The following is a 20,125-nucleotide window of genomic DNA, read 5'->3' on the forward strand; positions in this document are numbered from 1 at the left end:
TACTGTTAAGCAAAGAAAAACATACTGACAGTTAGAACACAATGTTTTCTTATCATTTAGAATTTTTATTTTGTTTTTTTAGACTCATTTTGATGTATGCTTTTATCATACATCAAACTTGAGCACATGTAAAATGAAACTATGAGTGAAATAAAATGGTTAAAGCATTCTGAAAATATCTGCTTATTTAGAGTTTGGTATTACGGAGTCACATCAAGCCTCACAGTGGTCAATGTCAGTTTTTCCTTGTAGCATGATTCTCTGTGCCATAAAAGCATCTCCAAAGTAGCATTTCTTACATGAGTATTCCTCTTCAGGATGTTCTTCCAAACTGATAAAACCCATACTACAAGTATGGATTTGTAAGCACCTGCTTTGTCAATGACAATGACACCAACAATGCTGCCTGGATGGTTGTGATTGTAAAATGTCCTGGATTTCATAGATGTTTAGTGTGAAGGATGTGCACCTTGGAATTCACAAAATATTGTAGGAAAGCTTAATAGTGTCTTTCAAATGTACTCTTAGGAAAAAGGAACACCTTACATTTCCTCAGGACTTGATTTAGGATGTAAAATTATGGGAACAAAGTGACATTTGCATTTGAAAGATTTTCATTTAATTCCTAAGTTGTAAAGCAGGGAAACAGTATTGAAACCTTATTCATTCTGTGCTTCCTTACACTGTGGTTCTTTATTTTTTACATTCTTCTTTTTTTTGGTCTTTGCTTTGTCTCTTTTGTTTCCTTTATTCTTCTTTTTCTTACCTTTGACTATCCCAAGAATCTGAGAGCCTTCAAGACCCTCATTTAACTGAGGGTATAAAAAATAGTTCCTAATACAAACTAATTAAAATAATCATTAAACATGAAAAGCCAACCTCACCAGTAACTTTTGAGTTAACCCAGTTTTTTTTTTCTTCCTCAGCTTCTAAAAAGGATTCAAAATTACTTTGTTCTGCTGCTCCCCTGTCAATCTCTTAGGAGGTTCAAGCTTGCTTGTTAATTCCTTTGGGCTAAAGAATTCTGAATTATTCAGTGGTCATTGCTCAGTTGTTTGGGAAAGGACATGTATGAATAATAGGCACATGAACTAAGCAGATTTTAAAAATATAGAAAGCTTGAAAAAATTATGCCACATGACATGACATCACACGCTATGTATTTAGGAAGTACCACTGTGTTCTGTGTATTGTCGCTCCAGTTATTTAGGAAATATCTGTAAGAAATTTGAGGCATTGTCGAAGTAATTTTGGCTATTTTTAACGTTGTTTTGATGAATACACCATAATGAGAAATTGACCATGTAGGTTACAAGTTTATTAGTGGTACCAAGAGTCCCAAATGCAAATGTAATGAGACAACAACATATGAGGAAAACAGACAGTGTTCCCCTTAAGAGAAGCATGGGAAGTGTGGCAAACTGGAAAGGACACGTTTCCATTAAAAGTATTCAAATTCAAACATTTTCTTAACGCTTTGGACAAACACAACTGAAGCCTCAACAAAAGCCATTGCAGCCTCCATTAACTTAAAGCTACACAGTGTAAAACTTAGATATTACACAAATGACTTAAAATAAAAAAAAACAAACAAACAACTTTTGATCACACTTGCCATGGGATTGAATTAATGAAAAAAATCAAGAGTTGGAATTTGAAACTGTGATTTAAGGCCTAAAGTTAAGGCCTAATATTATGCACTATTTTGGCACCTGGGAAAACCAGGAGAGCCTGGAATGGCTTAACCACAAGTTCCCCTCTTGACTCTGTTCCCGGGGAAAAGTCCCTAGCCAAACAACTCTCCATACTAAGGAGATCAGGTACAGTTCTGGCATTTCCCTGAGGACCAAGTTTCTGTTCCCAGCTATACTGTGGAATTCTTCCAAAAAGCTAATCACATCCTGCCTAGGAATGAGAGGTCACCATATCCTCTTGATATCATAAAGTGTGCCTCCCAAAGCCCTGGTTGTTCTATCTTTCTGGGTGAGACTCTCATGGAGCCCTTTGTGGCATACAGTGTCCTCCTTCCCTGGGCCGTGGTTACCTGTGACAAATAAACTGTGGTCTATCTCATCTATCCAGTGTCATGAGTCCTGCATTCAACAATTCCCATAACCCTGGGGGAGGGAGGATCCTTTCCTCATCAATGGGGTGAAGAGGAGTCATTAAAGCAGAGGTAGTGGCCTCATGCAGAATAAATGTTCAAAAATTCCTTTGAATTATTTGTGATTGAGAGAAAGTATAAGAGTTAACACACAAAATTTCATTTGTGGCCATTTGCTACTTGTTTACAAAGAATTTAGGTACTTCCAAATACTGAAAAATAAATAACCGAACTTCACAAAACCAGTAAATCTCTGCACCATGAAGGAGAAGATGTTTTGTAACATTTAGAGTGTCAAAATTAAGTACTGAATTATTTTTGAAGGACTGTTTTGCAAGCATTTGTACCTTGGGGCTTCTGAAAAGTTTGGTCTTCAGCCCCAATAGCCTAAAACTGCCTCAGGACAGAAATGCCTCTAGTGTGCCCTCCTTTCATTATCCTGCCTCTAGGCTGTGTTAAGAGGAAAAGATAGCCTGTTTGCTATAACTTTAAAAAGTTTGCCTGTCTTGTCATGTAAAGAAAACTACTGGGAATTTATTTATGTGCTGCTTCACAAGTTTTACCTTATTACACTTGAAAAAAAAAATAAAACTAAGTCACCGTGCGTATAACATAGTTGTTGTGAGTATTAAGAACAAGATGCTTTGTGGCTTAATTTTTGCATTTGGGAAGCTTATATGTTTAATGTAAAGTAGCTACTCAACAAATATCTGCTAGCTGAATATATGTACTATAATGACCAATACACTACTGTGATAGAGTGCTAGAAAAATGTGTCAAAGTAAACTATGATATTATTATTCAGTTTTACTTATATTTTTAAATTATCTCCTTTGAATAATTTCTTACATTTGTTGTTATAATCAATACATTTCATAGTTGTCGTTTAATTGGGTCTTTTTTTTCCTTTCTTCTTTACTGATTTTTATTAGATTATGATAGTTATGAATGCTAAGGTTAGTAAGTTGTGTCTACTTGATATCACTTTAGTCTACCAACCACCGCTATGTCTTCAGTGTAGCTCTGGTCAGACCCCGACCATCGCCTGTGTTAGGGGAAAGCACATACTTCAGATGCAGCCACTTAGAACAGTGTGTTGTTTCCATCACAGTGATTAGTTTAATAAAGGGCTCAAAGTGAAGCCAGTTAAATCCTTCCTGGATCTCTCAGGAAAGAGGGATTTCCTTCTAAAATTCTTTTCATTGAGCTCAACATAGATGCTCATAAAGGTACCAAGCTGCCAGAAGATAAAAGAAGCCAAGAAGAAAGCAGAGGAGAGAGACAATATTAACGAATCATTGCAGTTTTTAGGACCAACCTCATTTAACCACATTTAGTTTTCTGATATTATATATTCTGATAGTGGAAACCAATTTATCATTTAGTTTAAATGTTAGAGTTATGTTTCTGTTAGTTGAAACTAAAATAAATTAAATTAAAACAATTACAAGAACTTAAAAGAATAAATACTTTGTAACATAGTTGGACATTTTTGTTTGTTTTTGGTTTTTGGTTTTTTGATTCAGAAAGTTTTGTGACACTCAATATATGGATAAACACCACCATGGGAGAAATTACAGCACAGACAACTATTACATGAAAATATCCATTTACTTCTCCATTACAGTAAGAGATTCAATTTATCTTCACAGAGGCAAATTTTCCATAATACTTGCGAACATATGCAAACTTCCATTTTTATAGAAACTTTTGGTTTTCCAAATACTATTCCACTGGTTATCCCATTCTGATATTCATCAAGCCCGATGACATGGTTTCAATCAGTATGATGACCACAATATATTGATGATGACGTTATCGCTAAGATTTTTGAATGACTTAATAGTTCACAATTAGTTAATGGCAAATAGATTACAGAAATCCAATGCATACAGAAATACAGAGGTTGTCACATAGTAACCAAACCACAAATATTGAATAAGTAATTACCATATGTATATGAATTTAATATATACACAGATATGTGTATATAGAAATTGTGTATATATATAAATATATGGATATATAGCTGTTGCATCATATATTTGGGTAGTTTGTACTAAAAAGTGCTAAACTTCTAATTCAAACAATTATTAATGATTTACTATTTTTGACCACAGAAGGAAACGAGCAGAAGACCACAAATAGGTTGGATCTATGGTAGGAGATTATCTGGAGATAACCTGAGAGTGAAATAGATTTACATTGGTAGACTTTTAATTTACTCCAATGTTACAGAGAGACAAAAAGAGGAAATTAGCACTTTGACATTGCTGCAAAATTTTCCTACTCTTAATATGTACAGAGATCTGAATCACAAAAGTTGTGTAAAAATGAGGATTCATATTAGAACAATTATTAAAATACATATATAATGTATATATATATAAATATATATTTTATATTCCTAAATAAATAAATCATGAGCAAGTAAAAATATAAATAAAATAAATCCTAACACATGTAGCAGGCACAAAAATGGCATTAAATCTTTAATAAGGTAATATTGATTATAATATTTGTAGAGAACATTCTCTCATGAGTTAGGTATATTGTTAAAAATTTTAATAGAATAATTTCTAGAAAAAATCTCTATAATATAATGTATTTTAAACCCTGAGGGTCACTGAATGAGCAGGAAGAGCCAAAATTCTTTCATTAGTCAAAAGAAAGTAAGGTCTCAATGGAAAAATTTCAGATGAATAATTTCTTGGCTGATGTTTTGAATATTTTGAAGATTCTGTAAAAGATGATTCTGAGATCAATTTAAGATATGCTTTTGGTAAATCTTCTATAAAATATATTTAATAGAATATAATTCATAATAATGTGATATTTTTAACACCTGAATACATCTAGAGGTAACACTGCATGTTCAGAAAAGTCATCTCCTGCAAACTGGTTTTTCTGAATTGTTGTGCCCAAAAATTAAATCTGATCAAGTCCCTATACTACTAAGAAGGAAAAAAAAATCCTGTCTTTCCTTTGCTCATAGGATAATGTCTAAATCTTTATAAATTGCCTTCTTGCTCTATCCAGTCCTATCCTCTTAGAATGTAAAATCTAGTCATTTTAAATTTTATGGCAATTTCAACAAGGCCTTTATACCTATGCAACTTTGTACACATTATTTTTCTGGGCTAAATGCTCTTGATCCCCTGTCTCTGTTTGCTTAACTCCAAACCATCCATCAAGGTCTTGTCAGCTGAAAGTTGATTTCTGTCACTATGCCTTCTTTGGCTCCCTCAAGCAGAGAGTAAATATCATTTACCCTCATTTCATGTTACTCATACTTTTAACATAACATTTCTCTCCCTGAGCTTTAATATCTGCATATTTCTCCTTGTCTAACAAGACAGTGAGTCCATCAAAGTCTAGTTCCAAGTGGATTTAACTTTATATTCCTGGTATTAAGTAGTATGTATCAGACATAGCAAATGTTCATTATTTGTTAAATACTTAAATGAATATTTGAATGACTAAATGAATGCATAAAATGAATATTTTTTCTAACTTCTTAATCTATGCTTTCAGAAGTGTATCATTTGATTTGATGGTGTATCAAAAGAGGTCTAATGAAGAAAGAGACAAAAATCTATGTACAGAAGATTTAGATACTATTATTGCATTTTGGAGCAAAGTAAATATGCTTAGAAAGATTATTAGAAATATTTAAACTGAGACTTCCATTTCCTTGATATTCAATCAAGTGTTCTTTAGAAAGTCTTTTGAAGATTCTGTTTTGTCTCTCAAGAAAAAAATGATAATAATGTGAATTTTATCATAGCTTGACAATTTGGGGTAATATCTTTTACTATCAAAGAAATTAGATGCTGAATGAAATGGAAGCACAGAGCTATGTGATGCTAATTTATCTACAATTACACTAAAATTGTCCTAATATAAAAATATTAAGTTGTTAGATTTTAATGTTATAGCACAATAAAGTATTAACCATAATAGGAAAATTGAATAAATTTGACTGTATTAAAATTAATAACTTCTATTTGTCAACTTAAAAACATGCACAATGTGAGGGTTGTGAGTTAAATTTTGTTTGGGGTAAAATGAGGACTGCACCCAAGAAGACAGCATCCCAGATAGCTCTGAGAAACTGCTCCAAAGAGACAGTGGGGGAAGGTCAGTATATATGTGATTCTGGTGAAAGGGGAGTACATGCAATCGAGCACATATTTTTTTTTTTATCAGAAAGTTTCTGCTAGTCACAAGGAGCAGTCATCACCATGAAGGATTTTAGAGTTTTTCTAGATATGAGGAGATACAAAAATTGGGCTCATAAAATTGGCTCATGAAAATATCTAACTATCTGAAGACCTGCTCTCCCAGTTTTTTCCAGAACACAAAGTGCCTTATTTCAGCTCTCCACCCTGAACTGCTTTCAGGGGGGTGTTGAAAATCAGCAGCAGCAGCAGCACAGGATTTAATGCTTGTAGAGGTAGATGGCAAGTGCCAATGGCAAGTACTAATTTGTAGTTGACATATTCATCAAAACGCACTGCTGAGAGAATTAAAAAGCAACCTACAGAGTGTGATAAGATATTTGCAATGAACTTATACAAGAGACATTTATCTAGAATATGTAATAAATGCCTGGCAATCAAGTATAAAAAGGAGACAACAATAGAAAAATGGGCAAAAGTTTTGAACAGACACTTCACAGGGAAGATAAGTAAATGGCCAAAAAAGCCTATCAAAATGTCTTCAAATTTAATAGTCATAAAGGAAATGCAATTTGTAAATCATAATATGACACATTTATCTACCAGAAAATAAAAATGAAAAAGATGAAAAATGAAAATACCAGTTGTTGTTGAGAAGAGGGAGTAAAGAAAGCCCACAATCTTTGTTGGTGAGAATGTAAATTGGTACAACTTCTTTGCTGAATAATTACATACACTTATAAGACAGAAATTCTATTCCTAGATATATATTCAACAGTAATATACATGTGTGTTCACCCAAAAACATGGACAAAGATGTTCATTGATACATTTTTTGTAATATCACAGCTTTTCAAAAATCCAGACTCTATAAAAACAGTTAAATGAGAAAATAACATGTAATACATTCAAATAATGAAATACTACAGCAATTGGAATGAATGACCCAAAACTTCACAAAAGAAGGGTAATTCATGTTCATGTTCATATATCACACACGTGTGATGTTGCGTAAAAAGCAACCAGAGCAACCAACACACAAAACACAAACTGTGTGTTTCCATTTATCTAATATTAAAAAAGGCAAAGTTAATCTAAGCTATAATGTTAGACCTTGTGTTATTAACTTATGTTGAAGGTAATACCTGGAAGAAATGATAGAAGCTTCTAGGATGTGGCAAATGTATTGTTCCTTGATTTATGTTGGTAAATTTTATTGAGCTATTGACTTAGGGTCTTTGCACTTTTTCTGTTTTTATTGTACTTCAATGTAAATTGCTAATACTTTGCTAATACTTTTATTACATTGTTTTAAAATAAAATAGTTCATGGTTCTGCTTCATAGTTTAGAGTGTAGATTTTAGTCTCTCAATACTCCTTAGAGTTTGTGGCATCTCTCTGCCATTATCTCCCCTGATAAAAATATTTTTATCAGTTGGAGTTTTGTTATAATTGATCAAATTGTACAAAAATTGTTGATTCCTAAATGTTAGAAATATGATCCTATGAAAATGTGGGGGATTATTTTGAGAGGAATACTGATGACATAAACCTAATTATAAGATTACTCATTTTTTAATTTGATAAATTTGACATAACATTTTGTAATATGTACAGCATGATACATTTATATATTGTAATATGATTGCCATTGAAGCAAAATTTATCACATTACATCATTATAGTACAATATTATTGTCTATATTTATTATACTGTATATTAGATCTCTATGGCTTTATCTTACTTGCTACAAGTTTGTGCCTTTAAACACCATCAATCTTCTCCCTTCACCTCCCATCCTCTGGTAACCACCATTTTACTCTGTTTTTTTTTTTTTTTTAAACAGGTTTGGGTTTTTTGGATTTCACATGTAAGTGATACCATACTTTATTTTTTTGAAGAACCAGCTTTCAGTTTTGTTGATATTCTCTTTTTTTTTTTCTAGTCTCTATTTCATTTATTTCCATTCTGATTTCTATTATTTCCTTCCTCCTGCTAACTTTGGGATTAACTTGTTCTTCTCTTTCTTGTTCCTGTGGTGTGCACTTAGGTTTTATATTTGAGGTCATTCTAATTTCTTAATATACATGTTTATTGCTATAAACTTTCCTCTCAGAACTGCTTTTGCTGCATCTCTCAAAATTTGATGTTTTACTTTTATTTTCATTTGTTTTAAGATAATTTTTTATTTGCTTTTGATTTCTTTGACATATTTGTTGTTTAGGAGTGTGTTGTTTAGTTTTCACATTTTTGAAGATCCAGTAAATTCCTCCTGTTGTTGATTTATTAATTTTATGTCCTTGTGGTCAGAGAAGACAGTTGGTATGATTTCAATCTTCTCAAATTTGCTAAGATTAGCTTTGCGGCCTACCATATGATCTATCCTGGAGAAAGTTCCATGTGAATTTGAAAAGAATACCTATTCTACTGCTATTGGATGGAATGTTCTATATATGTCTGTTAAGTCTATTTGTTTTAAAGTGTGTTTCAATCACAACATTCCCTTGCTGATTTTCTGTCTGGATGATCTACCCATTGTGGAGTATTGAAAGCCCTACTGTTATTGTATTGTCTATTTCTCCTTTAAAATCAGATAGTATTTGCTTAATATATTTGGATGTTCAGATGTGGAGAATGTATACACTCATGATTGGTATATCTTCTTCATGTATTGACCTCTTTATATTTATATAATGACCTTGTTTGTCTCAACATTTTTGGCTTGAAGTCTATTTTCTCTGATATAAGTATGGCTATACCTGCTTTCTTTTTGTTACCATTTGCTTGAGGCATCATATTTCACCCCTTTAATTTGAGTCTATATTTATCTTTGGAGCTAAGTCTCCTGAAGACAGCACATATTTGGATGTGTTTTTTAATTCATTCAGCCACTATGGCTTTCACTTGCTGAGTTCAATACATTTACATTTAGGATGATTATTGATATATGAGAACTTATCATTGCCATTTTTTCTGTTTTCTGGTTGTATTTGTACCTCTATTTCTTTTTCTTTGTGTTTCTGTTTACCTTTTTAAGTTAGTGGTTTTCTATAATACTTTGATTAGTTTCCTTTTTTTATATATTCTGTGTCTTTGCTCTAGATTTTTGTTTCATGATTACCAGGAGGTTTATATGTATCATCTCACAGACAAGACTGTCCTTTTCTTCTGGTAGCAACTTATCTTCATTTGTCTCTACAGGTTCTGTCATTTTCCTCCTCCTATTTATATTTTTATTGTCACAATATCCATTTCTATGCTGTGAGTTTGTTACCAAGTTGTAGTAGCTATAGTAATTTTTACTTTTTTCCTGTAACCTATATATTATAATTGTGTTTAACATCCTAAAGTTACAATTTTCTGATTTTGTCTATCATCACTCAAGGGTTTGTGTTTTTGTCTTTTTATCTCAGGTATAAGATCTCTTTTCAACATTTCTTTTAAGGCGAGTCTAGTGGTGGTGAGCTCCTTTAAATAACCTTTCTGACCCCTTCTTCTCCTCTCCTCCCAGAATATCAGTTCTTAATTTGGCTCTCCTAATGGAGAGCCTGATAGATCTTGGAGGGTTTCTTCAATGTTAAATCTTAGTTCTCTCTCCTCTTCCACATGAATCATTTCTACATTCTTATTATTCAGATGCTTTATTCTCTTTTCCATCTGATCTTCTCTATCTCCATTGCTTTCTCATGCACTCATCATCTCATCTATTGAGTTCTTCAATTTCAGAATTTGTTCGGTTCCTTTTAGAATTTTAGTCTCTTTAGTAAAGTACTCCTTCTGTTCTTTAATTTTATTTCTGAATTTACTGAATTGCTTTTCTGAGTTTTCCAGTAGCTCATTGAATTTCCTCCTAACAGCTATTTTGAATTCTCTATCAGTTAGAACCTAATCTTCTGTGATTTTGAGTTTAGTTGCTGGAAAATTGTTATTTTCTTTGTGTGGTACTATATTATCATGATTTTTCACAGTGTTTATGAGATATGCCTCTGCCAGCACATTTGAAGTAATGAGCACCTTTCTTACTTAAGGTAAAGCTTTGTTTACTTTGATTTTAACAGATCAGCAGGTCAGGGAGTAGAAGCCTTCCTTTTATTTTCCAACAGGTGGCAGTATAGTGCAAATTTCTGGTTTTTCTTAGCTGAGCTGTCCCATGACTATATTAAGGAATGTATACATTTCATCCTCACCCCCTCTGCCAGAAGTGTTGTCAGTGCTGTCTTTGTTGTTCGTTGGGGTTGCTGGGGTCATCAGGTTTGTGGTTGCTGCAGCCATTTCCAGGGTTCAGATACTGCTACGGCTGCTGAGAGGAGCACTGCAGGGGGCTTGGGTCACAGGCACTGCTGCTCTTAGGGATATGGAGGTTGTGGACACCACTGCTCCACTGGTTCAGCTGCCTCCATGAGCTCCCATACATAACCTTCAGATTTACCCATGTGTGGATCTTTCCAGCATCCTGGTGTGCTGTGCAGAGGAAACTTTGTTGGGTTATGAATGTCCTACTGGTTATAAATTAAAGGGGAGAGACAAAGGAGTGATTCATATCACATTGATGCTGATGGCACTCTCCATTAGCTAACTCCAACTGGCTACCCAATAGGCTAATGCATATTAGTCATGACAAGCTTGTTCTGATCATTTATTTACAGGTGTAGATATCAAAAACATTTAATATGATGGATAGTGTGGCATGGGGGACCTAGACATTAGGTGGCACTCGATGTCATATAGGCATTTTTTATATTGTTCTAATTGATCACTTCTTTCAGAATAGGTGCTTGATAAGCAAAATCACATTCCATAGGAAGAAGGTGCTTATAAAAACCCATTGGGTTAATAAATAAAACATTTTCAAACTAGGAAATGACTCTAGTTTATATGCAAAAGTACTTTGCTATACATACAATAAATATCAAATGTCATTCACATAATTTCAACATGACAGTGTAGAAAAAGTCTATTATTCAGCCAGCACAACAGTGTCAAAGGTTACTGCAAAATATTTCTCCTGGCTAAACCTGTTGGATGGATTCACCCCTCCTTGATGACAGTAAAGAGCAGGAAAAATATCAAGGAAGACAGCTACAAAAATACTGTAATCCTGGACAATTCACAAGAATAATATTATTGAATAATAAGGTCCACATCTACTGAGTCTTAGGATTGCTTTCCCATAGTGATGACCATCGAAGAAGCACTGTGACAAGACCACTGTATTAGTGGAAGTAATGTTTGCTGTCCAACAAGTTGACCTACACATATATAACAATTCAATTAAACAGAAGATTATGTGTCTTTCACATACACATTGCAAGATGTTTCCAGAGAAATGGACATCTGATCTACAAAGTCACTCAGGAACACAGACATATGAGATTCTGTCATCTTTAGTGCATGGCTTTCAAGTTCGAAGTTGGTGTTCATATTAGCAAAGAGAAAGTGAAAGAGCACAAACATTGAATATGGAAATACTTTGATTTTTGTATTTATTTAGGGCCAGAGCTAGGACTGGTAGCGCTGCACATATTTTTGCTCACATTATATTTGTTAGAAATCAGTCACATGGCCACATCTTATTGAATGAGAGACTAGGATTATATAGGATAATATTTCAGGAAAAAGGAGTAATCGGTGGTAGCTTGCATTAACTCTTACATCTATCTAGTTATTTGTATTAACACCCTGATAAGCACAGATGCGTTGTGTATGCAAAATCCCTGAAATGGGTCTCAGTATACTTTCTTTAGTTTGCACACAAACTCACCCCTTCTGTTCCCAGCCATTGTCTACTTGTCAAACACCCCAAATTCTCCATTCTTTTGCAAAAATAATGATAACTAAACTGCAGTTTGATTCAACTCTCAAAACTCATTGTTTTATTTACATGAAAATCTTCTCATTGTAGTATCATGAACATGATGATGGTATTCAGTCACTCAGAAAATCAGGATTGGTTCCCCTATAGAGCAGTCTTTGATTACCCAGCCAAGAAATGCATAGCTATCCCAAGATGTTTTTTCAATGCACATAGAACATAATTCAGTTTGTTGGTCTCTCACATTATCTATAAAAATGTTTCCAACATTTAGTAGATCACACTTATTATGGATTTAATATTACAAAATTTTGTGTTCTCTCTTCATTATCTTACGAATTTTTCCCCAGTCTTTCAACTTCTGCTAGTTAAAGTGAATTCACTGATTTAACATATTCCTTTTATATCAATTAAAACTAATAGGTTTAATATTTTTTATCACTATTATAAAACATGCATACATGACACATATTAAAACTAACTGAAATAACCACTAAGAGTAAATAAACACTATTTTGTAAGCATTGTGCTACTTCATTCAATGCCATAAGATCTGAAGAAGAAATTAAATGATTATCAGTTTTTTAGATATAAGGATATGAGGAAGGGAGGTCAATTACTTGCCCCAGATCACACAACTATCAAGTTTAGATATTTGACTTCAACACATATGGATTTAAGCACCAAGCTTACGCCACTGATAGGCTGCACTGATAGGCTGCACTGACTATTGTACTGAACCCTCAAATATACACATAAGAAATTGTACTGGACCACATAGATGATTGCAAATAAGGTTCATTATATCAAGGTAGGTCATCCAAAAAATTCCATATTATTTTCTCTAACTACACTTAAAGTACACTTTACCAATATTTTCATTCTACATAACCTGGCCCAAAGAAAAACTAGTGTGGAAAATGTAGAGTTTCCATTAGCAAATAATGGTAATAAACATAGGTCTATTAACATAAGTCAAGCAGCTAGCTCATTTATTTAAAAAAAAAATCTTTTCTGATTTGTCTTCAGTTTCTTTCTGCTACCTGTTCCGCTCACTGCATGTCCTCTGAATAACACTTAGGTGGTTTGTGGGAAGGAAATTATTCCATTCAAGTGGTATATTCTAAGTTAATTATCCACTAATGTCTGAATAACCTTCTTCATTTCTGAAATTATATTTAAAAATTATCTAGTGCCTCTATTATTTTTCTTCTCCCTAGAATTTTCTGTCAACTAGTATGATACCTTTTCATTAAAGTAAAGCCTGATAGATTAAAGTTAAATGTCTTTAAAGACAATTTAAATCACCTTCCATATGTCATTGGAAAACATATAACCACCAAGGGGAAGGAGAAAATGATCAATTTCACCGGCCTATTACAGAAATACATTGAAAGTTTGACTTTAACAATTATAAAACTTTGCTAAGAAAAAGAATGATAGGACAACAAGAGTACTTTTCATCTCTAGATCCTTTTCATGAGAAATCTCAAGAGAAAGCTCATAACTGCTGTTTCTATATTCATCTGAAGGGGAGGAAGAGGACAGACAATTGAAGGTGATTTTAGCAAGATTTCAAGCAGTAGCACTGGAATTAAATGTTGAAAACAGAAGGGCTATAATGTCAGGGCATTTGTGAAGAAATATGAGTCTAACAATGTCTTCATTAAACTTTCAGCTTAAAAGTTTTTGAAAGATTGAGTGAAATATTTTGCTGTTGTAAATATTCAGAAATCATGAATTAGGTTACCAAAAAATTTACTGTAGTCTATTTTTTAGAAATATTTCCAAAATTGTATTTATCACACACATTTTAATGACAGTGGCACATCTCATGACTAACTCTGATAATAAAAATATCATATTAAATAGCTGGACTTTGATAATGGTTGCCAGGGGTTATAAATTTGAAATCAAAGCAAAACAATAGTTATAAGCAAATATTCAGAAGACTATGCAAAGATTTTTTTTTGAGGAATTTAGGGATTACTAAAGAACTTAAAAATTTATGCCCAATTCTTTCTTATGCCTCCCCCTATATTCTGTTTTAGGCAGTTTTACCTTCATTCAACTTCTCACCAGAAAGCTGGAAGTCATCTCAGATTCCTTTATCTTTCAATATCCACAACTGAGTTACTCACCTCTGGAAGATTTAACCCCCTTAACAAATATCAAAATCAATTCTACTTATTTATTTAGAGCTTTATTGAGATATAATTCACATGTATTATAATCCACCCCTTTAAAAGTGTACAGCATGAAGTTTAATATATTCACAAAGTTGTACAACAACCTCTACAATCAATTTTAGGTCACTTTTATCACCTTCAAAAGAAATCCCTTACTAATTTGGAGTCACTTGTCATCCCCTCAACTCTCAGCCCTTAGCAATCATTAACCTATTTTCTGTCTCTCTAAATTTGTATGTTCTAGTCATTTTGCATATAAAAAAATCAAATCATATGATATGTGGTCTTTATGAACTCGCTTCTTTCATTTAAAATAATGTTTGCAGGATCTTTGAAAGTTTAGAATATATCAATACTGCATTCCTATTTATGGCTACATTGATATTCCATTGTTGGACATACCACATTTTATTTATCCATTCATCAGTTGATGAGGATTTTGGTATTTCCACCTTTTGGGTATTATGAATAACACTGCTATTAGCATTCATGAACCAACTTTTGTGTGTACATGTTTTCTAAGTATTTTTAATATAATTTTTATTTTATATTAGAGTATAGTTGATTTACAATGTTGTATTAGTTTTAGGTGTATGCAAAGTGATTCAGTTATATATATATATATATGTGTTCTTTTTTAGATTCTTTTCCCATATAGGTTATTACAGAATATTGAGTAGAGTTTCCTGTGCTATAGAGTTGGTCATTGTTGATTAGCTACAAGTATTTTATCTACAGTAGTGTACATATATTAATCCCAAACTCTTAATTTATCCATCCACCCATATTTCCTCTTTGGTAACCATAGTTTGTTTTTGAAGTATATGAGTCTGTTTCTGTTTTGTAAATAAATTCATTTGTATTATTTTTTAGATTCCACATATAAGTGATATCATATGATATTTGTCTTTCTCTGTCTGACTTACTTCACTCAGTATGATAATCTCCTAGGTCCATTCATGTTCCTGCAAATGACATCATTTCATTCTTTTTTATGACTGAGTAATATTCCTCTATATACATGTACCACATCTTCTTTATCCATTCCTCTGTCGATGGACATTTAGGTTGTTTCCATTTCTTGGCTATTGTAATTAGTGCTACAATTAACATTGAGGTGCATGTATCTTTTCAAATTATGTGTTTCACTGAATGTATGCGCAGGAGTGGGATCGCTGGATCATATTTTTAGTTTTTTTAAGGAACTGTTCTCCATACTGTTCCCCATAGTGGCTGTACCAACTTACATTCCTACCAGCAGTAAAGGAGGATTCCCTTTTCTCTACATCCTCTCCAGCACTTATTCTTTGTAGACTTTTTGATGATGGCTATTCTGACCGGTGTGAGGTGATACCTCATTGTAGTTTTGACTTGCATTTCTCTAATAATTAGCAATGTTGAGCATCTTTTCATGTACCTGTTGGCCATCTGTATGTCTTCTTTAGAGAAATTGTCTATTTATATCCCCTGCCCATTTTTCGATTGGGTTGTTTTTTTTGTTTTTGTTTTTGTTTTTTTGATATTGAGCTGCATGAGCTGTTTGTATATTTTGGAGATTAATCCCTTGTTGGTTGCTTCATTTGCAAACATTTTCTCCCATTCTGTGGATTGCCTTTTCATTTTGCTTATGGCTTCCTTTGTTGTGCAAAAGTTTTTTATTTTAATTAGGTCCCATTTGTTTATTTTGTTTTTATTTTCATTATACTAGGAAGTGGATCCAAAAAGACATTGCTATGATTTATGCCAAAGAGTATTCTGCCTATGTTTTCCTCTAAGAGTTGTATAGTATCCAGTCTTACATTTAGGTCTCCAATCCATTTTGAGTTTGTTTTCCTGTATAGTCTTAGAGAATGCTCTAGTTTCATTTTTTTCCATGTAGCTGTCCATTTTTCCCAGCACCACTTATTGAAGAGACTGTCTTTTCTCCATTGTATATTTTTGCCTCCTTTGTCATAGATTAATTGACCATAGGTGCATGGGTTTATTTCTGGGCTCTCTATCCTGTTCCATTGATCTATATTTCTGCTTTTGTGCTAGTACCATACTGTTTTTACTATTGTATATTTGTAGCATAGTCTGAAGTCAGGGAGCCTGATTCCTCCAGCTCCATTTTTCATTCTCAGAATTGCTTTGCCTATTCAGACTCTTTTGTGTTTCCATACATATTAAAAACAATTTATTCTAGTTCTGTGAAAAATGCCATTGGTAATTTAATGGGATCACATTGAATCTGTAGATTGCCTTGGGCAGTATAGTTATTTTGACAATATTGATTCTTCCAATCCAAGACCATGGTATATCTCTCCCTCTGATTGTGTCATCTTCAATTTCTTTCATCAGTTTCTTATATTTTTCAGAATGCACATCTTTTGTCTCTTACATAAGTTTAGTCCTAGGTATTTTATTCTTTTTGAAGCAATGAGATTGTTTCCTTAATTTCTCTTTCTGATTTTTCATTGTTAGTATATAGGAGTGCAAGAGATTTCTGTGTATTAATTTTGTATCCTACAACATTACCAGATGCATTGATGAGCTATAGTAGTTTTCTGGTAGCATCTTTAGGATTTTCTATGTGTAGTATCATGTCATCTGCAAACAGTGACAGTTTTACTTCTTCTTTTCCAAATTGAATTCCTCTTATTTCTTTTTATTTTCTGATTGCCATGGCTAGCACTTCCAAAGCTATGATGAATAAATGTATGCTGTGGACATCCACAGCTAAATACTAGCAAACAGAATCCAATAATACATTAAAAGGATCATATATCATGATCAAGTAGGATTTATCTCAGAGATGCAAGGAGTTTTCAATAGCTGCAAATCAATCAGTGTAATAACCACATTAACAAATTGAAGAATAAAAACCATATGATCATCTCAATAGATGCAGAAAAAGCTTTTGACAAAATTCAACACTCATTTACAATAAGAACTCTCCAGAAAGCAGGCACAGAGGGAACTTACCTTAGCATAATAAAGGTCACTTATGACAGATCCACAGTTAACATCATACTCAATGGTGAGAAGCTGAAAGCATTTCCTCTAAGATGAGGAACAAGACAAGGATGTCTGCTCTGTGTACATATGTTTTTATTTCTCTTGCATATATATCTAGGAATTCTGTATTTACCACTGAGGGACTGCCAGATTGTTTTCCAATGTGGTTTTCACCACTTTATTTTTTGACCAGAAATATAGGAGGATTCTAATTTCTTCATATCCTCCCTGATACTTTTTATTGTCTGGTTTATTGACTGGAGCCATCTTAGTCATGAAGTGTTACATCATCATGGTTTTGATTTGCATTTCCGTAGTGACTAATGCTGTTGAGTATGTTTCTATGTGCTTATTATCCATTCATATATTTTCTCTGGAAATAAACCTATGCAGATCCTTTGCCCATTTTTAATTGAGTTAGTTCTCTATTTTACTATTGAGCTGTAAGAATTTTTAAAATGTTTAGATTCAAATTTCTTAACAGATATTTGATTTGCAAATATGTTCTTTCATTCTGTGGGTTGGCTTTTCATATTCTTGATGGTATCCTTTGAAGCATAAATTTTTTTAATCAAAAAAATTTTGATAAAGGAAACTTTATATTGCTAAATTATTTCAGATTTCTGCCTTAATTTAGGTCCCATTTCTCTTCCTGATACCATTGCTGTAAACTCAAAACTAATTTCCCTGCTTTCAGTCCCAGCCTTCTCCTGTATAATCTTTATCCTGCTACCAGTTTGATCCTTCCAAAATGTAGTTTGATCATTATTCTTATTCCTAAAGCAGTGTACCTTGAGGAAAAAATATATACTCTCTGGAAAAGAAAATATTTGCATGAAATTGCTTCTGGTGGTCTCTCTAGAATTTCTTTTCACTGTGCTTCTCCCTGCAAGTGACATTCCAAGTATAACTTCCTAAATTCAGTAGATGTAACCAAACTCACTTTGACCTCTGTTCCTCCTGCTAACACACATATACACAAATGTTTGTATTTTCTATCTCAGAGGACATTAGCTGGTTATTTGTGGGCTGTCTCTGGGTTATAGATACATTCTTTAGTAATGTTTAAGATACATTATTTAATTTTAATTAATTTCATACGGTTAAACAGAAGGAGAGTTGACATAAAAACCTGAATTTATTTCTTCTCTTGAAAAATTAGAAATTCTGGTAAGATTAGGCCTGTGTCCTTCAGTTGTCATTGTTGGAACCATGATCATTTTTATCCTCCACAGTGGTTCTAGTGCTATGGTAATTGTTGATTCATTTGTTGCCAGTTCATTTCACTCATTTAGATTACCTGACTGGTACCTCAATGTATTTCATAGTCATCTCTATTTTATATGCTTCTCACATGGAAATAATAGTATTTTATTATACATACCTATTATTATACATACCTTATAATAACATAGTTTTGTGATCAATTGTGTAAGCAGGCTCTGAAACTCAAATACCTGGGTCAAATTTTGGCTCTACCACTTAAAAGCTATGTAAACTTTTTTTATTCTTACTTAAAATTTCTATGCTCTAGTTTCTTCAACAATATTAAAAAGTACAACAGTGATAACTATCTCAATAACTGTACCTGTCTATATGTATAGAAATTACATGTCATCATGTGTATGGTCCTTGAGTACTGTGGATGTACCTTATAAGTGTGTATTTTTATTATACTTTTGTTCATTTAAATAGGCTATTTTCTTATCATCTCTGTATTTATAGTACCCAGTATTTTATCTAGCAAATAGTAGATACTCAAATTTTACCGGATCAATTTGATAAATGTAAAACAAGTCAAAGCTGGATGAAACACTTTTCTAATGTAAATTTTGGCAAACACAACGATCTGTAAAAAATAGTGAACGATGCCCACCTCATTCAGTCCAACCCCCTGATGCCCAGTTATTAATTTGTTTGCCAATTTACTTGCTTATTTTTACATTATAACGCCATGAGAGGGACATCGTTTTTCTTTCATTTTTCTGTTTCCTTTATGGGGACAATCCATATTTTCAGGTGTGGTTTCTGAATCTGTCTGGAAAAAATGCATGAGCAATTTGTTCAAATAAATATTTTTTGCTAGAAATGCTTCACAAGAAGCTGTAACTTCTTTTTTACAAGTGAGTGCCTAAACTAATTCTTGATGAACTTCCTCACTATCCCATCTATGTAGCATGGATTACCTAAGATGGTGGCATTCATCCCATATACTTTACCATACAGTTCTACTTTTGGATTCTTCGTTCATCATACATCTGCATATATTTATCTCAGAAGCTCAAATTATAGCATCACAGATAGTCTCCTGAGAATGTCAAAGGAAAAGTAGCTTGCAATGCTAGAACTTGGCAGACTCATAGATTATGAGACTAGTTCAGCCTGCTTTTCCAAAAATGCTTTGATCAGAACTGTTCTTAATACACTTAAAACATGAATATGTTCTAAGGATGAGTTGATGAATTACATTTCTTATGTCAAACATTTGTGAAAAAATTCTTCTGTGCAAAACACTCCCTGGAGTTCACAAGTTACATCATGGTACTTGAACTCAGGCAGATGGAAAGTTAGATATAGAAACACAAGAAAGAAGCAAGTGCTCAATAGATTTATAAATTAGTGTCTATCAAATACAGGTGGTAGGGGTATAAAGAAATAGTACTGGGATTTTAGTAAACACCTACACAGCAGTAGTTTAATGGTACATGATGAAAGTCTAGGAAAAATATTCCAGGCAAAGAGCACAGTTTGTTGCTGGTCATTGCCAATGTGAGCACCATTCTCATTTGCCCAAGGTTGATGAATTTGCAGGAATAAAACAAGGAAGTCCTAGGAAAACAG

Source organism: Hippopotamus amphibius, chromosome 3, assembly GCF_030028045.1.
Source record: "Hippopotamus amphibius kiboko isolate mHipAmp2 chromosome 3, mHipAmp2.hap2, whole genome shotgun sequence".
Taxonomy (NCBI): Eukaryota; Metazoa; Chordata; class Mammalia; order Artiodactyla; family Hippopotamidae; genus Hippopotamus; species Hippopotamus amphibius.